The sequence below is a fragment of the Galeopterus variegatus genome, unplaced genomic scaffold, assembly GCF_000696425.1.
Source record: "Galeopterus variegatus unplaced genomic scaffold, G_variegatus-3.0.2 Scaffold337, whole genome shotgun sequence".
Lineage (NCBI taxonomy): Eukaryota > Metazoa > Chordata > Mammalia > Dermoptera > Cynocephalidae > Galeopterus > Galeopterus variegatus.
Window position 1 is genome coordinate 4,720 of NW_007726448.1, and position 7,306 is coordinate 12,025.

A 7,306-nucleotide genomic window follows, 5' to 3' on the forward strand; every position below is an offset into this window, starting at 1 on the left:
GCACAACAGCGACAGAGTTTCCGTTTAGAGTGACAAAAATGTTTTGAAAGTAGTGGTGATAGTTGTATAATACTGTGAATGAATTTAATGCCACTGAATTGCTTACTTAATAATGGCTAAAATGGCATATTTTGTTATACATTTTACCACAGTGAAAAATATCCCAAAAGGGAAGAAAGAAAGAGGGAGGAAAAGAAGCAGATTAAAGTACGGACGGGAAAAGAGGGAAAGAGAAACACGAAAAGAGAGAAAAGAGGCAAGGGAAGTCCTGGACAGAGGCAAAAGGAGAAGGGAAGAGAAAGTGAAATGAGAAAAGGACGCAGGGGTGAGGGCAGGGAGGGGGCAGAGGAGCAGCCGGTCACGAGGGACGGAGCCGGAGGAGGGGGCCAGGCGGGCACCTGCTGCTGCTGAGAGCCTTGCCTGGGCGGGTCCCTCTGTTTTTGCTCCCGGCAGCAGCTCCTGCTCCAGCCCCCACTCACTGACCCCATGGTCCCATCCACCCCCTTCCCCTGGGGACACCCACCAGCCGCAGCATCCTGGGAGACCTGAGTCCCCTGAGGCCGGCTTCTCTCAGCAGTGGCCCTGCAGTGGTGAGCACCTGTACACAGACGGAGGGCTAATGGAATGTTCCGTCACAGTCACACACGTAGTCACCGATCTTGACAGCATGGAGGGGTATTTCAAACTACTTTTGAGGGACTGAGAAACACAAAGCAAGAACTAGATCTGACCTATAAATTAATGGCTTTCAAATCCTGTCTTAGAACTCTTCAAGCAAAAGAAGTTGAAAGTTGGATGCAGCTCCCTGAGATGCATCCTTGCTGGGCACCCAGGCCCAAACATGTGGACATAGCATGGGGTTGTGGCCATGGCAGAGTGGGACTTGTATCTGAGAGTGGCCACAGCTCCATGGCACAGCCTTTTGTCCAGTCTCTGTGGGATCCTGACAGATGCAACGTGCTGTATCCCACAGCTGTTCATGTTGCCCTTTGGCTCGAAGAGAAGCACATAAATCTTATATCTGAAACCTTGGGTTCTCTCCTACTAATCAGGATCACTAAGGCAACACTGCATCAGTGGAGCAAACCTAGTGGTATCAGTCCATCTCATCCAAGTTCATGTTCATTCTAGCAGGTGAAAACTGAACACGTGGGGAATTCTGGCTGGACTCTGAGGGCAGCGGGCAGGTGTTCACTAGGAAGGGGAGGAGGAGGCCCAGATGGATGCCTGGCAGTGGCTTTTCCCAGTGGATCCCTCCCCCCCACGCACACACACACACACACACACACGTACACACTCACACACATACACACACTCACACATGTACACACACTCATACAAATATATACATGCACACACATATGCATGCACACACGTACACATATGCACTCACACATACGGGCTGAAACTGGTTCTTTTGACTCACACATATACACACACTTATGCATGCACACATACACACCTATATACACGTGTGCACAAATGCACACACTCATGCACACACACACACATGCATGCGCACACTCATACAAGGGAGACACAGGAGAAGCTGCGTGGGGGCAGGATAGGCTCCACAGAAAAGCAGCTGCCTCAGTGATGCCCCCAAGGGGTGAGGTCAGAAAGGAGGAAACTCCTTGACACTGGCTCTCCCACACCTCTTCCCCACCCCCACTCATCTCCAGCCAGTACCCAGGGGCCCTAAGGGGTAGCATGTCGGGCCTCCTGGCTAACAGTCCTGCCCTTGTACCATGACCAGATGGCTGGGATATCCTTGCCCCATGACAACTCATGCTTCAACCTGGACATACTCTGTACCCCACTCTATGGACCCCACCCTCCAAGCCACAGCCAGACATACAAGGGAAATGCCAGGCCTGCATCTCAGGCCATGTAATTGCTACCCCCCGAGTCTCCTGAATAGGTGCTGTCCCAGCTGTCCCGGAAGCCCTGATTATCATGGGCTGCTGCTTTGACACTGGAGAAGGTTCCCTAAGTCTGTCACCAGACCCCTGTCTCACCCTCTCAGATGACCCTTAATAATTTTCCTGCAGGTCCCTGGCACAGATTTCTTCTGACTGTGACACTCACTAGACTGTCAAGTTACTTTCTTCCCAGGGCTGAGCCTGGGCTGTGGGGTGACCCAACACTCTGTACAAAGGTCAGGACCTCTTCAATGGCAGCTTTTGAATCTGCCCTCTCCTCTCCTCCAGGGGTGGGGGACTTTAGCACCTCATCCCAGACCCTCTACTCTTTCCCACACTTACTTATTCATGTGGATAACATTTTTTTCACTTCTCTGCATGTGTCCAGGAATGACCCTGAATGTGCAGCTAATGTTGATGTTGGTAGCAGCTAGCGGGGCAATTCACAAACACAGAATTTGGGAATAATAAGGATTGACTGTAAATATCTTTTCTGGTCAAGTGGGTACAAAAGGGTGGAGCATGAGCAGGTGGGAGCTGCTTTTCTGTTTTAGGATTGGCACGGACAGGTACTCAACAAAGAAAAGCTTGAATGAGTACAATAAACATTCAAAAATAAAACCTTCAGAAACTTTAAATGTGTAAAAATCCCAAACTACATTGGCCCAGTTGGGGCTCCTCAGTTCATTTCCTCTGGTCCTCTGACTGAGGGGAGCATCTGTCAGCTCACCTGCTGTCTGGGGTACGTGCACCACCCCTAACTCCTAGACTTAGGCTCGACCCCTTGCATTTGAAATCTCGATGAGCAGCAACATCAGTCATGGTCTTCCTAGACCTTAGCTCAAATTTTCATGCAGTGCCTCCTTCTTCCCTCTTAACAAGTCAGACAGTGTTGGGTACTATTTTCTGTATTGTCTCGGAGGCAAGTGTGCTCGGGAAAATCCGAGTGAAAGGAGAAAAAGAAAGGCTGAGTCATATTTAGAGCAGAAGGGGAGACATGGTGGGGAGGAGGAAGGACCAGGAGAAATTCCTGTAGAAGAATGAAATTAATAAAAACTCCTCTCTGCATGTGTTCTCTCTCCCCCGCATCTCTGTCACACACACACACATGCACACGCACACGCACACGCACACGGTGATCTTTGTGAAGTCCGCGCAGCGGTGCATCGCCCTGGCCCAGCTCCTGGTGGAGCAGAACTTCCCAGCCACTGCCATCCACCGTGGGATGCCCCAGGAGGAGAGGTGAGCTGGAGATGGGGACGATGTCTTGTGTCCTTAGGAGGAAAAGAGACCATTGAGAGAAGGGAATCTCAACACTTTTCTAATGTCCTTTCACACAAAGGCTTTCTCAGTATCAGCAGTTTAAAGATTTCCAACGACGAATTCTTGTGGCTACCAACGTATGTGAGGAGGGGACCTTTGTGAGATCTCACTTTATTAGTTCCCACAAGAGCTGGTTGTTTAAAGACCCTGGCACCTCCCCACTTTCTCTCTTGCTTCCTCTTACCACGTAATCTTCTTGTATGTGTTGATTGCCTGCCACTTTCCCACCATGAGTAGCCTGAGCAGCCTGAGGCCCATGCCAGATGCAGCTGTCCCAGAATTGTAAGCCAAATAAACCTCTTTTCTTTTTAAATTACCCAGTCTTAGGTATTCTGTTATAGCAACAAAAAACGGACTAATACAGACATATTCACAGTATTGAGTCTTCCTATGCATGAACATGAAATATTTCTCTATTGGTTTAGGTCTTTGATATCCTTTGCCAGAACTTTGCAGTTTTCCTTATACAGATCTTGCACATATTTTGTTAGATTTATATTTAAATATTCATTTGGGGGAATGCTAATGTAAATGGAATAGTGTTTTTAATTTCAAATTCCAATTGTTCATTGCTGGTATTTAAGAAGGTCATTGACTTATGCTTATTAATTTTGTATGCTGCAACCTTGCTATAATTGCTTAGTTTTTTCTTTTTTCTTCTTTGGGTGGCTGGCCAGCACAGGGATGAAACACTGGACCTTGTTGTTATCAGCATCACACTCTAAACAACTGTGCTAACTGGCCAGCCCTATAATTGCCTTTTTTGTTGTTGATTCTTTCTCATTTTCATCATAGACAATTATGTCACATATGAACAAAGAGAATTTTATTTCTTCCTTCCCAGTATGTGTATCTTATATTTCCTTTTCTATTCTTCTTGCATTAGCCAGGACTTCCAGTAGGATGTTGAAAAGGAATGAAGAGGGAGGACGTCCTTGCTTTTTCCTAGTAGGCAGGCTCTAGTTTCTCACCATTAAGTATAAAGTTAGCTGTGGGTTTTTTGTAGATATACTTTGTCGAGTTCAGGAAGTGCCCCTCTATTGCTAGTTTGCTACAAATTTTTTTCAAGAATGGATATTGGATTTTGTCAAATGTTTTTTCTGCATCTATTGACATAACCATGTGATTTTTCTTGTTTAGCCTTACATAGCCGAGATAAATACCACTTGGTCATAGTGCATATAGTTCTTTTATACATTGTGTTGTGGACTTGATTTGCTAATATTTTATTGATGATTTTTTCATCTGTGTTCATAAGTGATATTGGTTTGTAGTTTTCTTTTCCTGTATTGTCTTTGCTTGGTTTTGGTATTAAGGTAAAGCTGACCTCCCAGAGTGGGTTAGGTAGTATTCCCTCCACATTTGTTTTCTGAAAGAGATGGTAGAGAATTTATATAATTGCTTTCTTAAAGATTTGCTAGAATTCACCAGTGAACCCATTTGGGCCTGGTGCTTTCTCTTTTGGAATGTTATTATTTTTTGACTTAATTTTTTAATAAATTGCCTATTTCATTTAACTTTTTTTAATTAAAAAATTATTTTTGGAATAACATAAGATTTACAGAAGAGTTGTAGAGCTAGAACACAGAGTTCCTGTGTAAATTTTAACAAGCTTCCCGTAATGTTATTATTTATTTATTTATTTATTTTTAAGAGATACATAAAAAGACTTTATTTTCAGGGAAGCAGGAGTTTAATCAAATAGGCCAAATCCAATATCGTCATCAGACTCTTCAGACTCCTTCTTCTTCTCATCTTTCTTCTCCTCTGCAGGAGGGCTGGAACCAGCAGTGGGAACAGCAGAGCCAGGAGCAGGAGAGCCAGTCACAGCCCCACCAGCAGGCACACTGGCAAGCTTGCCACTGCCCTAGGCAATAATGTCTTCAATGTTTTTTCGGTTCAGCTCACTGATGACCTTGTTGAGCCGCTTGTCATCCGCCTCAGTGCCCACACTATCCAGTATCTCCTTGATATCCTTGGCGTTGGAGGAGGAGTTGCCTCCAAGGGTGGCCAGCAGGTAGGATGCGACATAGCGCATCTCAGCAGCAGTGGTAGCAGCCGTGGTGGTGGCAGCTGGGCTCATGTTGTGACCACTTTCACCTTGGCCTCGGTGGCATTGGGGTGGAAAAGGAAGGCCTGGCAACAGGGTTGGGGCTGAGCTGCTACCCCTCTAATGATAGCACTTTAAAAATACATGTTAAAGCTAAAAATCTAAGAAATTAACATTGGTATAATACTATTAGCTACAATATAGACTATTTAAATTTCACAAATTTTTATGCTGTTGTCCTTTTTCTGTTCCAGGATCCAATCCAGGGCACCCTAATGCATTTAGCTGTCATGTCTCCTTAACCTTTTCTGATCTGTGAGTTTCTCCTGACATCTCCATTTAGGAGGGAATGGAGGGGCCTTGGGTACAGAGGCAGAGAGCAAGGCAGGGTCTGAATAAGATGTCCCCACCCTAATCCCCAGTCCTTGGACAACACCTCACTGCAGTCAAACTGAGGGGCCCCTCAAGGCTCAAGTGTTCCACCAGGCAGGTATATCTCAGCTCCTCTCCAGGGAGCACTCCCACAGCTGCCTAGCTCTGATTTGTCTTCTCCCCCCACCCCAGGTTGGGACCCCCTGAGTCTTGAGCTCAAGGTCAGCTCCTTCCCTTAATGCAGCCAGGTCAGAGTGATCTTTCTCAGAGTGTGATTTTCCTCAGGGTCCTCTTTATCAGTGACCACAGCCTTGGGGCCACTGGATGCAGGAGAGAGAGCAGAGAGGTGGAGTGAGGGGGACACACCTCAGCTTCCTCCCTCCTCACCACGTCTTCCTCCACATACCAGGGCCTCCCCTCCCCCAATCTCAGGGTGTCTCACAGACTGGGCAGAAAAAAGGGACCCAGGTCCTCACACGCCCCTGCTGAAGTCTTTCCATAAGTGTGCCCACCATTCCTGCTGCAGCTTTAGTGCTTGCCCCATGCAGAGCCCTGGGTGTTAGGGCTTCAGCATATGACTAGTGGGACACAATTCAGTCCATAACAGGGTCTTCAGTGACATGTGTGTGTTTGGTGCCCACCAGTTGGTCCTACATTCCTGAGCCCTCCACAAGCATGATCTCAGTGCACCACAAACTCATGGTCTAGCCACACTGGCACCACACACAGGTGACCTCTGACTACCTCTGCTGTCACTTGGGCCTGGGAAGGGGCTGTCTAGGTTGCTGGGGTCATGGGTGGCTGCTACCCAGATCTCAGCTGTGGCTCAGCTGCAGCCTGGGGGGCCCTGGGGAACTCTTCCCTGCTGTCTAGACACCCAAAGTCCTAGGACAGTCATCAGGACTGACTCGAGATTTGAGGCCGGGGCTACAAATCTCTTAAATTCAGGGCTTCAAGATGGCAGAGAAGGGGACATACAGAGTCCTGTGTGAGGATGCAAGTGCTTGGGTCACCTGATGGAAAGAGAGAGGTCCTTGGGCTGTGAGCTACAGAACTGGCAGGGGCCGCTCCCAGAAACTGGGAAATGGATAGTCGGTTGCTTGGGTCTATCTCTGAGGTCCTTGCAGCCCAGGATGGTGTCTAGGCCCACTGCACATCCAGTGTACAGTCATAAGGGACACCGTGGTCTAGCCAGAGCTTCTGGTTGTCTCAGGGGAGTAAGGGACACCTGAATGCTGTGACAGCCAGATGCTTGAAGCTAGGCTCATTCATGGCCATGAGGTCCTAGCGCAGCGAGTGGGACCCTGAAAACCCCAGGAATTTGGGACCAGGCCTAGTCCCTACAGGGGTGGCACAGACACCTGCCCTTGGCTTTCTAAGGCTCAGGACCCAGAAACCCCACAGGAATCCCCTAGGCCAGCCTCTCCCACGCTGCTCTCCTCCCTGGCTCCTTCCTCTTCCCTTGTTGTACTTCTGCTCCCCTGATGTCCGTACTTCAGCAATATTCTTATTTCCTCAGGAGCCTCCTTCCTTTCTCAACCCATCACCCCAGGGCCCTCTTATCTCCACTGAAATCCCAGGGTCAGATCACAGGACTGAGTCCCATGTGGAGAGCCTCCATCCCTAGCATCAGAAGCAG

The 7,306-nt window shown here is 47.9% G+C and overlaps 1 pseudogene; it reads right to left on the reverse strand.

Moving 5' to 3' along the window:
• Positions 1 to 4,923: 4,923 nt before the first annotated feature.
• Positions 4,924 to 5,283, reverse strand: LOC103586431 (annotated as a pseudogene).
• Between the last annotated feature and the right edge of the window lie 2,023 nt (positions 5,284 to 7,306).